General features: G+C 48.5%; 1 protein-coding gene across 6 annotated transcripts in view; it reads left to right on the forward strand.

Annotated features, from left to right (window-relative positions):
* Positions 1 to 21,866, forward strand: part of HDX (highly divergent homeobox) — a 345,086-nt gene that overhangs the window by 271,905 nt on the left and 51,315 nt on the right. The gene's annotated exons all lie outside the window — the stretch shown is intronic.

Consider the following 21,866-nt stretch of genomic DNA (forward strand, 5'->3'; position numbering starts at 1 on the left):
CAGCATGATGTTTTTCAATACTTCTAATCCACAGCAGAGACAAAGACATGAGCCAGCCTAACATTGAATTTATTTTTTAACTTTCAAATTGTTTACTGTAAGGTCACGGGAAAGAATTTAAGCAAGACTGAAAAATCAAAGATAAGCGCTCAGAAATAGACCATTGATTTATACATGTATAAGAGACTAATCTTTATTTGTTCGTTAAAATAGAACATTTATTGGTTTGTGTTAAAGAAATTGCTATAGAGTGTAAGACCTTCAGGGGAGAATGCATTTCTACTTATCTGTAGATATTTGCATGTTTTTTTTGAATGATGATTGGTAACTTTACTATTTCAGTCCAGATTTTGACTGTCCTGCATAGGTTTACCAGCATGCGTAAGATTAGTTAAGGTAGATAATTTGAGTCTCTACAGTAAAATAAGGTAAGAGTTGCTAAGAAACATCCATGTGAGTCGTTTGAATTTGATTATCCGGTATGTTTGGCCTTTTTGGGTGCTGTCCTTCCATTTCTAGTGAGCGAGAGAGGCAAGGAGCAGGTCAGGTGCCTGCCTCTGGATGAAAGACTATTTTGGCAAAGCAGTACCCTGGCCCTTTCTCAAGGTTGGTAAGTCTGTTTGGATCTCAGCAGCATCTGAAGGATATTCTGTAGTTGGCTTGTCTTAAACCCTGATAGATAACTGTGTACTACTTTATAGTTCTGTAGTAAAAAAAACTGGACTGATGTTTGTACCCAGGACTGGCTATCTCCTGAACATTTATTGGACGTAAAAGTGACTGGGTCTGATAATCCTTGCTGAAATGTAGATGGGTGGCAAGTTCATGAGGGACTTCTGTTGCATTCTGTATCTAATAGAGACTCTGCCACAGAGTCCTTACCTTTAAATTCCTCAGGCATCAGACTGGATCCGGAAAATGTTTCTTCGAGCAATACCCCTGTGTGCCGGTTAGTGGCGACGGTCGACTCCGCGTGACGTTGTTGACGTCATATGCGCCGTGAGTGATGTCCGCGTCATCTATATAGGTGCCACCTTGGCGCACTAATGCCAGTTCTTTTCTTTCCACTCTAGTGAAGTGCTGATCCGTGAAGAGAGCTACCCTCTGTCACTTTTTGACAGGATTTTTTTACCTTTTGCCATACCCCTTTTTTTGGTGTGTAGGATGTCTTCTAGGGAGACTTTGGGTTTCAGGCTGTGAGGCACCTGTCATCGTGCCATGTCGGTGACAGACCCCCATTTGGTCAACCTGTGGTGTCTAAAGCGCGGCCACGACTCCAAGTCAATCAATCATGGGAATTTTAAGTGCGGTACTCACCCGTGAGGGTCTCAAGACGCTGGGGAGGTGGGGACAGCGGTTCCATCCAGCCAAAGAGCCATGTCTTGAGAGCCTTCCTGAAGGTGTTCAGGGAGGGGGCGCGTCGGATGTCGATTGGGAGCTCTTTCCAGGACTTGGTCGCAATGTAGGTGAACGCTCTTCCTCCTGTTTTGGCTCTGCCGATGTGTGGGGTTTCGGCAAGGACAAGGTTGACGGATTGGAGGTTTCTTTTGAGTATGTGGAGGGTGAGTCTATCGTTGAGGTATTGGGGTCCGGTGTTGTGTAGGCATTTGTAGGCGTGGGAGAGTATCTTGAAAGTGATTCTTTTCTCGACGGGAAGCCAGTGGAGATTCTGTAGGTGTTGGCTGATGTGCTTGTGTCAAGGGATACCAAGGACAAATCTGGTGGCGGTGTTCTGTATCCTCTGGAGCTTTCAGAGTAGAGACTTGTTTATACCGGCGTAGAGGTCGTTTCCATAGTCCAGTCTGCTGGTAATGAGTGCGTGGATGACTGTCTTCCTTGCCTCGGGGGGATCCATTTGAAAGTCTTACGGAAGATGTGGGGGTTGTTGAAGCAGCTGGAGGCAACGGCGTTGCCCTGTCTGTTCATGGAGAGGGAGGAGTTGAGTACGATGCCGAGGTTCCTGGCGGTTCGGGGGGCTGCTGAAGCGGTGAGCCTCCAGGTGTTGTTCCATGCCGATGGGGTGGTTCCGAGGATGAGGACTTCTGTCACATCCAGGTTGCGACGTCCTGCATTCCTTCCTGGAAATTGTGTCTCGTGGTGGAGGGGTCCTTGGTGAGGGAGAGGATGAGCTGGGTGTCGTCGGCATAGGATACTATGCTGAGATCATGCTGTCGGACAATGGCGGCGAGAGGGGCCGTGTAGATGTTGAAGCGGGTTGGGCTGAGCGATGATCCCTGCGGCACTCCGCAGTTGATTTTCGTGGGCTCGGAGAGAAAGGGTGGCAGTCTGATCTATTGGCTTCTGCCGGTGACGAACGTATCCAGTCGAGGGCGGTTCCTTGTATGCCGGCGTTGTGTAGTCTGGCCTCTCGTGTGCGGTGGGAGACGGTGTTGAATGCTGCTGACAGGTCGAGTAGAATCAAGGCTGCGGTGTGGCCTTGGTCGAGCAGGATGCAGATGTCATCTGTGGCAGCGAGGAGGTGGTCTCGGTGCTATGGTTGCAGCGAAATTCGGATTGAGAGGGTTCGAAGATGGCGTTGTCTTCAATGAACCTTGTCAGTTCTGCGTTGACCGTCTTCTCAGCGACTTTCGCCGCGAAGGGGAGGAGCGAGATGGCCGGTAGTTCTTGAGGTGCTTCTTGAACAGGGGCCTGACTTCTGCACGTTTCCAGTCGTCGGGGAAAGTGCCTGTCTCGGAGGTGGCGTTGATGGTGCGTCATAATTTTGGTGCGACGGTGGCTTTGTGGTAGATGTGTGGTGGGCAGGAGTCTGTGGGGGCCCCTGAGTGGATGCCTTTCATGGTTGAGGCGGTCTCTTTGGTCGTGATCGGTGTCCAGGAGGAGATGGTGGGCTGGCTGGCGTCTCCGAAGGGCGGGATGGTTGGGGAGTCAGGGTTATGGTCGTTGAAGTTGTCGTAGAGGTTTTTGTAGGATCCAAGCTTTTGTTGCAGAGGTCCTGGGAAGGGATGATGTCCGTGGCGTCGCTGGGGGGTTAGTGAATTCCTGGATGACGCTGAAGAGTGCCTTGGAGTTGGCGAGGATTTTGTTGTGGAAAAAGGTCCTTTTGGTGGTTCTGATGCGTTTGTGGTATTCTGTCATGGCGTTCTTGTAGGAGGTGTAGTTTTGGGGTGTTTTGCTGTTTTTCCAGTTCTTCTCCAGGTGTCTGCAGGTGCGCCTTGTGTCTTGGAGGTCGGTGGTGAACGAGGCGGCTTTCCTGGGGTGTGCTGTCTGTTGGAGTGCGTAGCGGGGCAAGCTTGTAGATTCATGTTTGGAATTCCCTGGCTGCGAGGTTGGCGTTGTTTGCAGTGGTTGGGGTTGAGGGTGGAATTGAGCTGCTCCTTGGTGACTCTTCTCCAGTTCCTGCGCGGGGGTGCGGAGCGGGTTCGGGTGGCTTATGTTTGTCAACGAGGAAGTGTACGTAGCAGTGGTCGGTCCACGGGTGTTGCTTGGTGTGACTGAAGTGGATGCCGTTTCCTCCTGCGAATATGGGGTCGAGGGTGTGTCCTGCCTTGTGGGTCGGTGTGGTGACCAGTTGTTTCAGTCCGATGTTGGTGAGGTTGTCTCGGAGGGTGGTGGAGTTGGGGTCGCTTGGGTTGTCTAGGTGGAAGTTTAGGTCTCCGATGAGTATGGACGCGATGGTGTGGGAAGCGATGATGTCTGTGTGGTGTCCGTGAAGAGGGGCCGGGGGGTCTGTAGGTGAGGATGCCACGGAGTGTGCAGTTGGGGCTGGTCTGGACCTGGAAATGCAGGTGTTCGGCGGCGTGGAAGATGTCGCTGGAGGTGGCAAGGCGGAGGGAGTTTTGTGTGTGATGGGGAAGGCCTGCTCCCGGGTGGTTGGGGCGGTCCTTCCTCTGGATCTTGTGTCCGCCTGGGATGGCGATGTCAGGGGCGGAGGAGGCGTTGGTCCTGGTTTCTGTAAAGAAGGCGACATCGGGTGAGAGGGTGTCCAGGAGGTTCCAGATCTCCACTGCGTGTGAGTGCACTTTGAGAAGGATGCATTTTAGGGCGTCGACGGTATTGGCAGCTGGGGCGATGGTGAAGGTCTGGCGGCAGTAGAGGCAGGAGAACTGGCCATGGGTTGTGTTCGGCGTGGCCTTCTGGCAGAGGTTGTTCCTTCCGGTGTTGAGTGCGAGGAGAGCTCTACTGCCGGGCCATGGCACTGAAGGCTTTGACGGAGCAGTCCCTGAAGCTGCTTGCGACCCGGCTATAGAAGCCATACCTGACTCCTCTGAAATCACTATCCTGGTCGAGAGGAAGGTCCCGGCACCGCTCCAAGAGTCCCAAGACCTCCCCGTCCTGCTCAAAATCATCGGGGCAGTCCGGTAAAAGGCACTAAACACTCAAGAAGCTGAAGCGTGCTTCGACTTTCACCCTTACGTCGGCGGACGCGATGGAGGGAGCTCTGGGTCCAACCCTTCGTTCTCCGGGACCTGCGCTTGGGCCTACCTGGCTGCCCCACTTTTCTGGGACCCGAGCAACCCCCGCTCAAATGAAGGAGAAATATGAGGCCAGGCGCCTCATTTTTGAGTAAACTGACCCCTCAGTGTGCCTTTAAGCCCTACGGGGTCGGGGGCCCATGGTGGCACGGCTCCAGCAGGCCCCATTGGATCCTGAGATGGATCCAGACCGGCACTGATCATGCCACTGTGACCTTCCCCGACACTGATGCTCCCAGTACCCACCGGCAGTGCCCTCCCAATTCTGCTTCCAGACAACATGGAGTTGGAGTCACGTCAACCAACGCCGATTCCGGTGCCAACAGGACCAACAGGGCCTAGGTCGTCTTCAGAGCCTTATGCTGGAGGCCTAGGATTGGGAGAAGATTGGTAGGGGTCATTAGACCCTTTAGAAGACCAGCCTTATGAACAGGAAATGGACTGGTATGAGAGATTGGATGAATCCAACAGATTGGATACCTCTCCAGATACTGGCATGCTCCCCCCCCCCCCCCCCCCCCCCCCACTGTGGCTACTGAGGAGGGAGCATCTTATGCAGTGTTGGTGTCTAGGGTGCTGAGGTCCTTGTTCTCCAGCTACCCTCAGTGGCGGTGAAGACAAACATCGTAAACAGAGGCGCTGCAGTTGGGAGTTTCTTCTTCAGAACTCTTGCTCCCTTTTAATGAAGTCCTCATAGATGTTCTTCTATGAACATGGCTATAACCCAGCACAGGGGCTCCTGTGAACAGGTTGATCCCCTTGCCACCAACTCCCTGTCCCTGGCGACCGAAATGTCCTCACTACCCACCCCACCCCAGAGAGCTTGGTAGTTTAAATCCCCTACCTCCCATGGCTCCCCCGGACAGTAAATCCAAGATGCTGGAAAGTTGGGGCAAGCCACCAGCCTTGCATTGCGGTCGGTGAACACTGCATGCATATTGGGCAGTTATTACCTCTGTCTGTCGGAAAGGGTTGCCAAGTACTTCCACAGGTCCCGAAGAGGCTCAGTCCATCCTCTCCCAAGCTGTAATAGACAGGAGAGATGCATCAAAGTTTGCTATTTGATGTGGCTTAGACATGACTGACTCATTGGACAGGGCAATTTCTATGATGGTGGCTGTTAGACGCCACGCCTGACTGAGAACATCTGGCTTTTCAGGGGATGTCCTGACTTCGCTCATGGTCATGCCCTTTGATGGCACCTGTCTCTTCGGAGACACGCCACTGAAGCAGTTTAAGGACTCACAGGCTACCGTCAAGTCCTTCGGCCTCTCAGCTGCCTCCTGTCCCTCTTCTCCCTTTTGCTTCTTTCGTGGCTACAGAAGGTGCTTTCAACCGCGCCAGTCCTATCCCAGCCACCGAGCCACGCAAGCTCCACAATCCCTGTGCAGACGAGGACGCTGCTCATTCTGATCCTGTGAGTCGGGTAGCCAGAGGTCTGGTCAAGGCACCACTTCCTGGCAGCCTCAGCCTCAAAGCTTTCCTAGTCTTGGCCTTCAAGAACATGGGCGTCCAGTTGTTTGCAATATCTGCCATCCCCTCCACCACTGATAAAACATCAATTCGGACAGGTGGGTTCTCCAGATTATCCGAAGGGGCTACTCCCTCCCTTTCAAGACCATCCTTCCCTCCATGCCCAAACCTCCTTCAATCGGCTGACAGAAGATCATCTACTTTTCCTCCAGGAGGAAGTCTTGGCTCTATTGGCCAAGGGAGCCAGAAAGAGGGTTCCAGCACCAGATGTAGGCTGTTGTAGCTATTCCAGCTACTTTCTGGTCCTGAAAAAGGACAAGGGCCTTTGTCATATTCTGGACCTACAGGCCCTCAACTACTTCCTAAAAAAAAGAGAAATTCAGGATGCTCGCATTTGCTCAGGTCTTGTCTGCCCTGGATCCAGATGTTTGGCTGGTAGCGTTGCACTTGCAGGACGCGTATGTTCACATCCCCATCCTGCCTTCCCACAGGTGTCACCTGCAATTCACAGCGGGCCGTACCAGCACCTCTTGTGTGTACACCAAGGTGATGTCAGTGGTTGCAGCCCATCTGCGGGGATCAAGGGTTGCTAGTCTTCCCCTATTTTTATGACTGGCTGTTGAAGGTAGGCTCGTCCCAGGCTGTCGTGTCCCATCTCCGGACTGTAGCGGACCTCCTACATTTGCTAGGTTTCAGTATCAGCGTGCCTAAGTCACACCTGACTCACTCTCAGACGCTCGTTTTCATCTGATCTGTTCTTGACACAGTGCAGTTCGGGCCTATCCTCCCAAGTGGGGAGTCCAGGATATTCAGGCTATGTAACCGATTTTTCAGCCTGTATCTTGGATTTCGATGAGAATGACTCTGAGGCTGCTGAGCCTCATGACCTCCTGCTTCCTGCTAGTGACGCATGTCAGTGCTCGGCAGTGGGGCCTGAAGTTCCAGTGGGCACAGCATCAGGGGAATATCTCCGACATGATCCAGATTTCAGAAGGAACTACACGAGACTTGCAGTGGTGGCTGAAGAACCGCGATTGGGTCAGAGACAGACTTCTCTCCCTTCCCAAACCATATCTCACAAATACAAAATATTGTGACCGTATGTTTCTATAGTTAAGCATAGGGTTACTCTACTTAACTCCTCATGTATCTGTACCGTATGTAGGAAGCTGGCTCTATATATACTATACCAAAGTATGGTATAGTGTGCACAGAGTTCAGGAAGTCCCCAGAGGTATAGCAGAGGCTAAATTAGGTAAGTACTAACAGCTCTTTTTGTGGTAGTGTGGGCGAGATGTTAGGCTTATCCAGAGGGTGTGTTAAGTGTATTCACTCAATCAAGACTGATGGCACAAACTCAAAGACTGAATCCAGACCAATTGGGTAAGCATAAAAAAGGTATACTTATATTTTATTTGTAGAAACAAGCAGGACTTGGCACATGTAACTAAAATATACTCTCAAGTGCAAGATTTCACAAGGAAATGCAGTTGTGGTTGAATTTGCAATAGTTACAGATTGGTATTGATTCAAAAAGCAGTTCACAATAAACAAAAATTACTTTTAGAATAGTTTTAAGTTACTTTGAAATTACTTTGAGTAGGGGGGTGATATGCCTAGATACCCCACATAAGGATCTCACGATACAAGGTAAGCCAGACTTTTCTTGGCTTCAGTTAAAGTTACTGTTTTCCCATAAAAAATGGTGCCGCTCCTGTGCTGACTGTTGGCCCCTGCAGTGCTGACCTAAACCCCAGGAGCTCTGTTCCTGCACCTGAGTGGCCTGCTCATAAGCAGTCCCTAACCGAAGGCCTCCTTAGCCCCATTGACTAACATTGGGCCCCTGCACTCAGCCGTTCCAGTGCCGCTGATGGTCCAACTCCAATGCCAACCTAGACCTTGGTCTTAACTCCCACTTGTAAGATGTTTACTTACCTGTGAAATCGATAACCATTTTTCCCCAGTAGGAACCCATGTTATAAGATTTTGAACCTAAAAATTTTCTGAGTGTTGAACTGTTGTTATCGGGGCAGCCGGGTGCAGGGTGCCAAGGAGATGTCAAGGACCCTGTGTTTCTCAATAGAGACCTTCAGTTCGGCAAGGTTGCTACAGGCTTGGGCAGGGAGACTTCCTGAAGACGACCACCAGCTGGAGGTAAGTTGGACTCTTGGGGGATGCCTGGACACTGACGGTTGGGCCACCCAAGGCCGTGGAGCGTCTGGTGCAGGGGTGTCTTCTGGCGTCGGATTTTCTTACCAGCTGTGGTTGCGGTCTGGGGGGCCATTCAGGTTGAGGCTCCAGGCGTCTTGAGGCTTGAGGGAGGTCGGGGATCACCAGATCAGGATCACTGGGGAGCCCTCCTCGTGGTGTTGGGCCACTCGAATTCGAGCTAGTCGACGTCTAGTTGAGAGTTGTGCAAAATCGTAAGGTCTCTGGAATCCAGATTCTAATCTTGGAGTCTTATTTGAGCAAATACAGTGCTCACAGGAGGCAGAGCCTGTAAGGTGAGTGTATGGCATGTCCTCTGGGGGACTGCTGGGCACGCCTTTGCTGTAGGTAGGTAAAAGGCAAACAGGCGGGTAGGGCTGGGGTTAAAGCAGTTGTTGTCGTCTGCTCACTGGGTCAGCACAGGTCTTCATTCCTTCTTTCTTCCTTAAATCTGAGAAGGCAAGAATCAGTTTGGCCCCTAAATACTAGATCTAGGGACTTGAAAAGGTCGGGAACAATAAGTCCCTTCAATGGGGTGGGTGCACCCCTTACTGTGCCACCCTCCAGTGGTACGGGGGCATGAGCCTTTCCTGATTGGTTGGGTCACCTCAACTTCAAGATGGAGGGGACTGAGATTTGTGCTTCACCTTGCCTCTCCCTCCTGAGGGCTGGGGTTGGCAAAGGTGCGCACACCTCTCCTCTTCCCGATGATTTTCCTGTCCAAAGTGGGGGGCAGTACTGGTGGGAGCTAGTTGCTGGGGGCAGCAAAAGGCTGGGACAGCTCACAAAGGTGGCAAGCCTTTGAAGCTTCCCCTTTGTGGACCCAGCCTATACTGGGGGAAAAAGCATGACACCTCTGCCCAGGATGGCCTTTGTTTCTAACCCCTGAGACCAGAGACTCTCTACCAGGGGTCCAGAAACCTGTCTGGTGGTGGCAAATGGCAGGCAGCCATTCAGGAACCACACCAGGGCTGGTCGTTTTTCAGGGGACATCTCTAAGATTCCCCTCTGAGTGTATTTTACATTAAATTCCACACTGGCGTCATTGTGGGTTTAATGTGCTGAGAAGGTTGCTATCAAACTTCCCAGGTTTTAGTAAAGCCATTATGGAGCTGTGGAGTTTGTAATGACCAAATCCCAGAGCATATTCTCTTTATGGCTTTACTACACTTACAATGTCTAAGAATGGACCTAGACACTAGAGGAACAGGGCCCATGTCACTGTACCCTCAGCTGAGGCTTGTGCATCGTGCTAGAGGAGGGGCTGACCTAGGCCTCAGGCAGTGGGATGTGGGAATGCCACACAGGGATATATGCCATGTCGACTCTTCACTGTTCGCTGCACCAAAACACGCATCTTGCAATGGCAGTGTCTGGGTGTTACGGTACAGAGCAACTATGGGTGGCAAAATAGGTGCTGCAGCCCTTGGAGGCCTTCCATGGTCACAGTGCCCTTGATACCCATGCTACCTTTTACAAGGGGCTTACCTGTGGCCAGGGATGTGCCAATTGTGGGTACAAACGTACAGTTGTGGGAAAGAACACAATTGGCAGGGACCCAGGGCACATCAAGTCAGGTTGCATCAGATGTTAGACAAAAAAGTGGTGGCTAACCGTGCAAAAAGGGCCACTTTCCTATACCCTGGATGGAGATATGTGTGTGTGTGTGTGTGTGTGTATACATATATATATATATATACATATATACCTCTCCAATACCCGCCTTCTCTTCTTCTGTGTACAAACACGAGCGTGGACCCGATTTTAAAGTGCAGTATCTTTATTTTCCGCCACTAAGCGTTTTGGGAGATCCCTTCCTTGATCACATGACTATATATACGTGTATCCATCCAAGGTGTATACATTACCTAGTTTCCATAGGAAGAACATTTTTTGTTTTTCTTATAACTTTGGCGTCGTTTGATGAATCTTCATGAAATTTTCCAAGCTAATTCTTTGTTCATATCAGCTCATATGTTGAAAGTTGGGGGGTGATTCATCAAGGGGGGGGGGGGGGGGGAGAGAAAAAAGAAGGGGTCCCAAAACGTGTTTTCTCCATGCAATTTCCATAGGAAACTTTAGACAAGGCTACAGGTCGAACGGGTGAACAGAATCAACCCATATTTGGCAAGGAGAAGGGTCTTGGTCTAGAAAGCACTCTTTTGTTTATTTGGTGTAAATCCATTCAGTAGTTTTGGAGAAATATCTACATTTTTACAGATATTGATATTTTGGAATTCTGCCATCTGATTGGCTGAGGCGTTACGAGCACAAGCTTGCTGGTTATTGGCTGCGAGCGGTTGCAACTAAGGAGTGTTGGCAGCCATTTTGTGATTTCGTTGAAGCAAGTAAGGGGAAAAAACTGTGAAAAAAGTAGGAAAGAGGAGGGTAGGAGCGCGGTGAGCACTGTGGGGTGGTTAGGGTGTGCTATACAGGGAGTGTGAAGCGAATATTCACCCCTACCGGTGTGAAAGTGCTGTTTTGGCCAGAGGGAGATGGTGCTGAGGTGAGGTGCTGGTACACTCAGGGATGAAACTGTGCGCCTAAACCGTGAGTTGATTGCTGTAAACTGATGTGCTCTGGGTGCTGTAGCATACTGGCCGCTGTAGCATAGCTGTGCAAGTGGTGTTAGTATGCGTTTAGACTATAGTGGTAGTGCGAAGCCAACTACTCACTCCTACCGGTTTGAAGACTCAGGGATCAAACCGTGAGCCTGAGCCGTGAGCTGATTGCTCTAAAGTGATGTGCTGTGGGCGTTGTAGGATACTGGCCGCTGTAGCATACCTGTGTAAGTAGTGTTAGTATGCGTTTATACTATACAGGGAGTGGGAAGCAAACTACTCACCCCTACCGGTCCGAAGACTCAAATGCAGTGTTTTAGAAAGCAGAAATAAAGAAATAATCATGAAGAATGCAGAATGTTGCAATGCCACAGAAGACAAATGGTGAAATCAGGTGTGTCTAAGAAAGTGGCTGTGTGTAATAAAGCGATGGAGTCTGCAAGTTATATAAAAAAAGTCTTTATTTAAGTGCCATAAATGGACCCACTGGTGCAAGAGCTAAGGCATCCAGCTGAGGCAAACTCCAACTGCTTCTGCTATATTCAAACCTAAGCTTCTGCATCAGTGAATTCCACATTACATGTTACAGTTCCATGTGACATAAACAATACCTATTAGACATGAATGACTCTAAATTATATAATGAAAATAAAGGTAGGATTCGTTTACCAAATGTATCCTTTAAGAAAACAAAAAAAAATATTCCAAAATGTAATCATCAAACTTCTTAGGTACCATGGTACTCCATTTTTGTAACACAAAATTACCAACAGCAGAATAGTCAGCAATCTCTTCTACAGTAGATTCAATCTGGTGCGTGTCAGAATTGGGAATTGTTCTACTCACATCGGAACTTTGAGGAGGAACTTCTCAGAAGCACATTCGGTACCCTTCTCGTCAAACCATACATTCTTGTCTTCAGCCCTTTCAAAAAAAACATTCTTGTGCAAGAGCTAAGGCATCCAGCTGAGGCAAACTCCAACCGCTTTTAATGTATTCAAACCTAAGCTCCTGCATCAGTGAATTCCACATTACATGTTACAGTTCCATGTGACATAACCAATAGCTATTAGACATGAATGACTAAATTCTATAATGAAAATAAAGGTAGGATACGATTACCACACTGTGCCAACCAGTTCCTAAACAATGTCGTGTTTTTTTATCTTGATCGCCAGCTCGTGAGCAGAGGCTGAGGATGAGCTAATTTGTGTGAAAAGGCTTTGTGGATAACAGGCAGGCAGAGAGACATATGCACAGGGTTTCAAAATTGATGTCGGCTTTAGGTTAATTTAGCAAGTAAATAGCGTAGTTGCATAGGCCATACATCACCCATCCCTGGTTAAGCTGGATACATAAGGGGCAATAATGAAAAAGTTCAAATGCCTGAGCATACTTAAAAAGTTATTAAATGAAAATAGTTCAATTGAAGTGTATGAAAACGATTTATAGGGAAAAGTAAAAAAAAGTTGGAAAAAATAATTCCAAGGATAACGTGAATTTCTTACAAGTCTTGGAGATTGCAGTCCGGAAGTTCTTCAGTGGCTTGAGATGCGTAATGTTCCAAGAGGCGATTGTTGCCATCGTGTGAGAAAAGCACAGGGATCCAATTCATATCCTCTAAGGGACAATAATGTCCCTCGAATGTTGGAGCGCCAATTTGAATTGGCAGGCAATCTGCGATGTTGTCAAAGGTCTCACGTTGCAGGAGATCGTTCGCGGCTGCGCAGAAATCCCATTCCGCCAGGATACCTTTTTGCGTTGCATCCGCCATTGCTTCACTGCCCGAACACTCAAGTTCATGGTTTTCAAGATACTCCATTACCTGCAGGATATCGGGAGTTACTTTGTGTGGGTGGGAATAGACATTGCCACAGGAAGTTACTCGGTTTGAAACAGTAAGGGCATACGGTATGCCAGCTCACATTCCGTAGCAGGCCATGTTATTAAGAAGCAAATAACTGCCGTTTGAAAGCTGTGTGAATGTAGGTCTGATTGTGGGAGTTGGCGTGCTTTTAAGAAAGCACGCAAGATTTGGGGCTGTAAGCTTAGAAGCGTCGTGCAGTTGAACATTCTTGCCTAGTAATGAATGACTGTCATTGTGGTCGCACTTTTCACATGTGAGAAAAACTTCTGTATCCTCTTTAAGACAGCGATATGTAAATGGGAGAAACCACTGCTCGTGAATAAACGTGCTACTTTATATAATCACATACAACATGACAAACAACATGTACACCTAGTAGACACAAGGGCACTACGTACTGTGGGAACCGCGGCTAGCCATGTACACAAACCAAACATGGCATGGCACCTCTGCCACACATTGCAGAATGCAGGGAGAGATGGGTGCAAAGTATGTGCGAAGGTGGCAAGTGATTCTCGATTATAAAAGTATACAATGCAAAGTGTTGCGGAAATGTGCCAGACAGACTTGAGTATGCAGAGCACAGGCATGTACATTTCAACATACACTGATGGTCTATTGAGGGAAGTGTACAGTGGACGCAACGATGATAGTACAGTCAGTAGGGAAGATTACGAAAACATAGCGTGTTCGTGTCCCCCCCACAAATCTTTAGCGTAGTCGGCTGGCTCGGCATAGGCAAGGCTAGCATAGGCGGTATGAATAAAAGGCACATTTCTCTGGGTGTGGTTCTCTTCCGGAATAGCGAACGTGTCTGCCAGGTCTGCGTAGCTTACACCCCCGCGAGGCTGACGCCGTGAGCGAACGTGGCTGCGTGAATGATGCTCTCAGCCTGCTGGTACCCAGAAACCGCCATAGCCGCTGTGACGCACATATGCCCCACAGTTCACCTTTGGACACCGCGGTATGTGAAAGAGGGCCCACCACGTGCCAGCGTAATCTCCTGGGCCAAGGTCTGCAAGCTGGGAAGGCTCCTGAGATCAACTCTGGCTACCAGGACACAGGCACACAGCTCCCAACCTGAGCCCAGCACCGTGGAGTGCTCTGTATACTACTAAAACAGTAGTCCAACAGGTACCAATAGTGGAACGGCGTCTTCATTCCACAATGGACGATGTTAGAACTGCATCTGTAGTGGAGATGAAGGTACTCCCTTCGACCAGGTGCAACCAACTCTAGGTCCCAGCAGTGGAACGGTGTCTTGATACCACAATGGACGATGTTAGAACTGCATCTGAAAGTGGAGATGACGGTACTCCCTTCCACCAGGTGAAACCAACTCTAGGTCCCAACAGTGGAACTGTGTCGTGATCCCACAATGGACGATGCCCGATATTACCTGCTGCATGGTTTTCACACAACTCCCTCCGTTGAGATGCATCACTCTCTGTGCTTCCGTAGCTAACTGCTGCACATGATTATTGGGCTTCGTTGACTGTAGTCGCTGGACTACACCACGGTACAGCAGGCCCGAACAGTGAAACGGGGTCTTGATTCTATGATTCACAATGTCAGAAGGTAAAGTCTGTAATGATTTCAGGTGCAACCAACTCTGTGCTTCCGAATCCATCGGCACGTGGTTGTGAGGCGTTAATGACCACTGCCTCTGGCCTACACTGCGGTCAGCAGGTCTCACTATTCAGATCGAGTGGTGATTGTTTAATTACAGAATCCAGTAGGCAACTAACTACAATGTCTATTGAAATATACACAATATCCTTTTAGTATACTTGATTGAAGAACTCTTTTTAGATGAGTTATAGGTTTACCACAATGACTAAATTCTTGGAAAATTGGAAAAGAACACTGAATAATAGTCTACACTGTGGACAGCAGAGATCGCAAGTCAGATTGTTTTGATTTATTTATTGCAGAGTTTTTTGTAAGTTCTGTTTCATGGATGTCTGTACTGACTACTGCCTTCAATTTTCACTGTAGACAGCAGCGTACACAATTCAGATTGAGTCGCTATTGTAGATGACGCATTCCTGTAGGCAAAATACATTGCTCCAGTGCGCTCTGTCTGCACCACGCATACGCATCATCGCAGGCTCGGCACACGCTTTTTGTTGCTTTGTGTATTACAAACTGGGCAGCTGGGCAGCTCAAGTCAGCGCCGCTTGGCTGTGGGCCTTGCTGACCCTTGCTGGCCGCTCTCTCTGGCCTACACTACAGACAGCAGTGTTCACAATTCAGATTGAGTCGCTATTGCAGATGATGCAGTCCTGTAGGCAACAGACATTGCTCCTAGTACGGCCCGCCCGCAGCACGCATCATCGCTGGCTGTGCACGTGCTGAATGCTTTTGATGTGGCTATCTGAGTGCAGTAGAACTGATGGACCCTTTATGATGTATTATTTCATATCTACTGCCTGTATCTCAGTATACTACAAGTTATGGTTCTTTTACAATAGAATCATTTGTGTATTATTTCACATCTACTGTCCCTACCGTACTGCAGCGCAAACTATTGACCCTTTTATTATTGAATCTCTGTCTGTGATCCAATGATTACTGTTGTAGTTGATGCGCTCAGCAACCATTCCCTGAAGGCTGGTTTACAATCACCCCACACGCATCCAGCACAGGCGTCACTGGATATGTGACCCTGGTAATAAAAAGGAGTCGCTCGCATGTGCCCGTACCCACTTCTATCCGTGTCCGTATGTTCATTATCCGTGCATGATACTGACCCTGGTACGTACCACATTACATTGTGCTGTGGACAGCGTATGCAACCATGTTACCTCTGGCAGTGGGGAAAACTTCGGTTATGTAACTTTTAGGTGCATGGCTATCACAAGTGGAAGGCTACTTAACAGACCATGAATATTGATGACGATGATGGTTGCATGTTGTGTGCAGATATGTGTACCTAGCAAAAAGTTTTCAAAAAAGCTCTCTAAGCAGAAGAGGTGTGTCTCAAATGCTGTAGAGAGAATGACTAAAATGGGAGGCATTCTCCAACTCCAACAGCGCGCAAGGAGACCGCACCCGACGCGATTTTGAGAAAATATATGTTCGAGGCATATGAACTGCAGATTGCACACTGTGCATAGATCGCCACCTAGTGTTGGGCCCGGATGTTTGCAGTTTGTTGTTGTCCTGAAAAGTTCTTTGGAAGTCACGAGATTGGTGACTCCTCCTCAGGACCACTTTGCGCATTGGCATCGGCTCCATTCCCAGATTGTTTTTTCCGCCATCGGGCTTGGATGTGTTTCCTGTGCTCTGGTATGGAACCGAATTTCCTTCGGCGCAATTCTCACCCAGTTCGATGGTATTTTCTCGATCGCGATCCACGACGCGATTCTCTATCAACTTCGAAGTCTTCGATTCCGGTCGTCGACGAAGGCCTTCGGGCCTACCTAGGCCTCACTTTCTGGCTCATGGTAAGGCCGTGTCCTCAATGTGGGTCGAAGTTTCCCCACACCGACCTACATGAGGGGTGCAACCTGTGCCTTTCACCAGAGCACGAGGCCAAAGACTGTTTGGCGTGTGCCTTATTCCGCTCCAAGAAGACCATTCGGGACCGACAAGCTCGAAGAACAATGGCTCGCTCGTCAGCTTCGATTCCTGACGACATCTTCGAAGAGGGCGTCGACGTGCCAGAACACCAGCACGCCGAGGAGAGTATCGGATCATCAGATGCTGAAGACTCCGACGTCGAGGATGTCACTCCAGCTCAACGGGTCGTAAGTAAGACCGTCGACCCCACCCCTTCCTCGACACCATAAAAAAAGGCTTCGGTCACACCCTCACCTTCGGGCTCGGGTGCACACCGAGAGACTGCTTCCAACGCCCCGCCTTCGGGCCCGGCAAAGAAGCCCATAAAGCCTTCAGGCGGCTCGGGCTTGAGCCAGCCTACTTCCGGTGCCGACTCAGTACCGACACCGAAGAAAAAGCCACCTTCCTCTTCCACGTCGACCGTTGATTCGACACCCAAGCACGCGGCGCCGAAGACTGACAGCGGTTCATCGATGTCGAAACCGCACTCGGAGCCGAGTAAAAAATCAACCAAAGCTCCAGATTCACACGCATCGGAGCCGAAAATCCTTCGCAATCGAAAAAACCGGTTCCCGTAAAAGACAATTTGAAAGGGCACACTCCTAAGCCAACTGCCGACTCGGTGCCTAAAAAACCTACAGAGCCGAAAATTTAGACGCCAAAGGATCTACCTTGCTCACAAGAGCTTTTTACACCGGATCCACAACAAAAAAACTCTTGTAAAGGATCCCAAAACTGGACAATTGACTCTCAGCTCCAAGAAGAGACCACTTGAGGCGCCAGCACCTCCTCCCCCTGCAAAGAAGAGAGACGTTGCAACCTCTGCATTAAGGGTCCCTTCTCCTCCACCTCCCCATACTGTTCCTACTCATACACCATCTCCACCACAGCATTCACCTACACCATTTCCTAATCCAGACGATGATGTACACACAGATTCTGATTATGAAGGTGGGGGTGCACATTACCCAGCACAGGCTAATGGTACCTCTCAGTCACCCAATACATAGAATGATTACAACACCCCTGATGTGCCTTACGTCCCACAAGATGATGTCTACCCTTCCAGACCTTCCCCACAAGAGGACACCTTAGGTTTTAACCTGCTAGTCCAGAGGGCTGCTCAAAACCATGGGGTGGACTTACACACTGATGCAGTGGAGGAAGACTTCCTATTAGACACTTTTGACAACACACAAAGGTCTACGGCCATCTTACCAATGCTTAAGGGCGTCATCCAGCATGCAACAGAGGTTTTTAAAGACCCCGTTAAAGCTAGGGTCCTCAATCGCCGCATTGAGAAAAAATATAAAGCTGCCCCTGCACACCCAGTTTTTATTAAAGGCCCAGTACAATTAGATCATTTAGTGGTATCCAATGCACGTAAACGTGCTAATTCCCAAACAACAGGTAAAGCCTCACCACCAGACAAAGAATCTAAACTCTTTGATGCCTCTGGGAAAAGAACTGCGGCACAAGCAACTAACATCTGGCGCATTGCCAACACCCAAGCCTTGCTGGCAAGATACGACAGGGCACATTATGACGAACTAGAGTCCCTAATGCAGCGCCTACCAGACAAATACAAAAACAGGGCTCATGAACTTATACAGGAAGGTATCACTAATACTTCCATCCGTTGTGCCCTAGACGCTGCAGATACTGCCTCAAGGGCAATCAATACCAGCACCTCGCTACGTATTTCAGGTTTTAAACCTGAGGTGCAAAACTCCATCCTTAATCAGCCATTTGATGAGACACACTTATTTGGCCCAAATGTTGACGTGTCTTTAGAAAAAACGAAGAAAGACACCGACACTGCAAAATCTATGGGAGCCTTGCAGCAGCAAGCTCCCAGACGTTCTTTTCGTCGCTCATCGTACAGAGGCAACACAAGAGGCTACTCCTGAGAAAGTCCCTTCTCTTCCTACAAACCCCCTGGCCAATCCACATTCACCAAGGTCTACCAGAGAGGGGGTTACACGGGTAACAACAACAAAGGCAGAGGCAAGAACAACACCTCCCGCTCTGCCTCCACCCCTACCCAATGACTTTCCTCCCCTTCCCACCCAACATTCCACTCCTGTGGGGGGAAGACTCCAACAATTCATGCCTGCGTGGATCAATATCACATCAGACAGGTGGGTGCAACAAATTATTCACTCAGGTTACTGTCTAGAATTAACATCTACCCCCCCCAAACATACCACCCAAAGAGCATTCAATGTCACAAGAATATCTGTCACTGTTAAAGCAAGAAGTAGTATCTCTGCTAGAAAAAAGTGCAATAGAACTAGTTCCTCTACACCAGCAAAACAAGGGGGTTTACTCTCTATACTTTCTAATCCCAAAGAAGGACGGCTCTCTAAGGCCTATTTTAGACCTCAGACCGCTAAACATATACATTCAGTCAGACCATTTTCACATTGTCACACTCCAGCAAGTCCTTCCTCTCTTGTCACAAGACGACTTCCTGGCTACTCTAGACCTCAAGGACGCATACTTCCACATTCCCATTCACAAAGCTCACAGGAAGTATCTCAGATTTGTAATAGACGGGCAGCTCTACCAATTCAGAGTACTCCCATTCGGAGTCACAACAGCACCAAGGGTGTTCACCAAGTGCTTGGCAGTAGTGGCAGCGCATCTACGAAGACAGAACATCCATGTCTTCCCGTACCTCGACGACTGGCTCATAAAAGCCAGCTCACACAATCAGTGCGTAAAACACACTCATGCCACCATCCAGCTGCTCCACAACTTGGGGTTCACACAATAAACCACACCAAGTCTCAGCCATCCAAAGTACAACAGTACCTAGGTGCCACAATAAACACCTCAACAGCGCTAGCTTATCCCACCCCAGCAAGTCTCCTAACAAAGTTTCAGCTACAACACTCCCTTCCAGCACGAGTGTTCATGCAACTCATAGGAATGATGGCCTCTTGCATCTTTATAGTACCCCATGCAATACTTCAAATGCGTCCGCTACAAGAGTGCTTATCACGTCAATGGAACCAGGCTCAAGGTCACTTAACAGACCTTGTGTTGGTAGACGGTCGGACTCATCGCTTTCTGCAGTGGTGGAACACCAAAAACCTTTCCAAGGGACGACCGTTCTTAACTGCGGACGCATTGCTCTCCGGCTGGGGAGCTCACCTGCTGCAACACACCATGCAAGGCAGGTGGACACCGCAACAAAACGTACTCCACATCAATCATCTGGAGTTACTATCAGTATTCCTAGCACTAAAAGCGTTTCAGAAGCAAGTAGCAAACAAAGCTGTGTTAGTCCGCACAGACAACATGACAGCAATGTATTACATACAGAAACAAGGAGGCACGCACTCCCTGCAACTATCTCAATTAGCACAGGACATATGGAGGTGGGCTATACCTCAGAACATATTCCTTCTAGCCCAACATGTCCCAGGAGTACAGAATACTATAGCAGATCTTTTAAGTCGCCAAACTCAACAGACCCACGAGTGGGAACTTCATATGCAAGTTCTTCAGCCATTCTTTCAGCTGTGGGGACAACTTCAGATAGACCTTTTTGCCACCCACGAAAACGCAAAATGCCCAAGCTTCGCCGCCAGATATCCACACCCACTGTCCAAAGGCAATGCGATATGGATGAATTGGTCAAACAAATTTGCTTTCGCTTTTCCACCTCTACCACTGGTAGTACGCAAACTACAGCAGCATTCTCTGACCCTCATCATAGTTGCTCCAACGTGGGCAAGACAACCGTGGTAAACCACACTGCTACAACTGTCTGTAGTACCACACCAAAAATTACGCCTGTCTACACACCTCTTAACACAGAACCATGGAGAAATCAGACACCCAGACCCAGCTCAGCTCAGCTCAGCTCAACTTGCCGATCTGGCTCCGAAAGTCCTAGAATTTGGGTATCTAAACCTTCCTCCAGACTGCATGAACGTTATCAAAGAAGCTAGACGTCCTACCACTAGTGCATTTTACGTAGCAAAGTGGAAACGATTTGTGATATATTGTCACAACAACATTAATCCCTTAGATGTGACTATTCAACACATTATAAGTTACTTACTACATCTTCAAAGATGTAACTTAACCTATATGTCTATTCGACTACATCTTGCTGCAATAGCAGTATATCTGCAAAACAGACAAATCTATCCCTGATGAGGGTGCCTGCCATTAAAGCCTTTATGGAAGGCCTTAAAAGAATAATTCCTCCCAGGGTACCACTTTCACCTGTATGGAATTTAAACGTTGTTCTCACACAGCTAATGGGTCCTCCCTTCGAACCCCTACACAAATGTGAATTACAATTTTTAACTTGGAAGGTTGCGTTCCTAGTAGCTAATACTTCCCTGCGCATAGTTAGTGAACTACAAGCACTAACCATTCAAAAACCCTTTTTGCAAATGAATCAAAATAAGGTTGTTCTTCGTACCAATCCAAAATTCCTGCCTAAAGTCATTTCTCCATTCCATCTCAATCAATCTGTGGAACTGCCCGTTTTCTTCTGGCAACCACAGTCAGTAGTAAAAAGAGCTCTTCACACTTTAGATGTCAAAAGAGCGTTGCTATACTACATAGAAAGAACACAACCCTTTCGCAAGACAAAACAACTTTTTGTGTCTTTCTCACCACCACACAAGGGCAATCCCATTTCAAAATCTGGGATAGCTAGATGGATTGTCAAATGCATACAGATTTGCTACCACAAAGTCAAACATACGCTATCTGTTCCTCCTAAAGCCCACTCTACCAGAAAGATAGGGGATTCAATGGCATTTTTAGGGAACATTCCCCTAGATGACATCTGCAAGAGCAGCTACATGGGCTACACCACACACATTTACAAAACACTATTGTGTAGATATGCAAACAAAACAACAAGCTAATGTGGGCCAGGCTGTTCTCAAAACATTATTCCAAACTACTGCAACAGATAGGGGTGGTCGCCGCTAAGAGTGGGTACTGCTATACAATCTATGCACAGTGTGCAATCTGCAGCTCATATGCCTCGAACCAGTATGCATCTGTTCTTGGCATGTAGAGCTGCAGTATTATCTTAATTAGATACAAATTACAGGGGCATCCAACCTTTCTTGCAAAGCTCCATCATTTCCCTAATGACGAAAAACAATCTGGGGATGGAGCCGATGCCCATGCGCAATGTGGTCCTGAGGAGGAGTCACCTATCTTGTGACTTCCAAAGAACTTTTCAGGACAACAACAAAGTGCAAACATCCAGGAGAAGTTGGTGTAGGGGACCATGGCGGAGGAGGGGAGGGGGTTAGTGCCTACATTCTTCCTCTTCCAAGGAATATAGGAAACTGTGTCCACTGACTCAGGTTTACGTTTCTGAGTTGATTTAGTAAGAACATGTCCTGTATCTGGATTTATCTCAAGTTCCTTTGGTTTTGGGTCCGATTTGGGTGTTGGTGCGTCGAAAATCGGATCCTGCAGCTTGGGAGGAACAGTTTTAGGTTTTGGCACTGATAATTTGGTTCTTGGGTAGAATGACTTTTGGGCGCAGAAGGTTCGGTGCTGAAGGAGGCTTTGTTTTTAGTGTCAATTATTTCAGCTTGAAGCCTGAAGGTTTCAGCTCGGTGCCAGACTTTGGCCGACTCAATCCTGATCCGGAAGGCTTATTGTCCTGTTTCGGTGCCAAGCCAGAGGGCGGGGCGTCAGAAACATCTTGTTTTATGCCGACCGTAGTCCGAAGGCGGGGATGGGACCAAAGCCTTTTGTTTCAGCTGA

The sequence above is a fragment of the Lissotriton helveticus genome, chromosome 4_1 (assembly GCF_964261635.1).
Source record: "Lissotriton helveticus chromosome 4_1, aLisHel1.1, whole genome shotgun sequence".
NCBI classification, from domain to species: Eukaryota; Metazoa; Chordata; class Amphibia; order Caudata; family Salamandridae; genus Lissotriton; species Lissotriton helveticus.